Consider the following 356-nt stretch of genomic DNA (forward strand, 5'->3'; position numbering starts at 1 on the left):
GCCGAAATAATAGTTACTAAGATTTCCATATATTTGATGATTCTAGATATTTCTAAGTTCCCACGCCCATGCTAAATCCTTATCATACTACTCATAGCGAAAAGTATGCGGGCGTCTGTAAGTGAATATGCGTCCTTGTGTGTATTTGCGTTTTAAATTCCGTATATTCGAGTATGGGTGTTCATGTATACTGATCTGATTGTGTAGTATGTTGCCTAAATATGCGAATATAACCAGAATATTTTATCTAGAAGGAACAGCAAAGTATCCCCAGGAATTTCTGATAACGAGGCAAGACTGTTTCTGCTCTGTGATTAACTTGCAAATTAGCGAGACGGGTTCCTTACTTATCAGCA

Source organism: Penaeus monodon, chromosome 22 (assembly GCF_015228065.2).
Source record: "Penaeus monodon isolate SGIC_2016 chromosome 22, NSTDA_Pmon_1, whole genome shotgun sequence".
NCBI lineage: Eukaryota > Metazoa > Arthropoda > Malacostraca > Decapoda > Penaeidae > Penaeus > Penaeus monodon.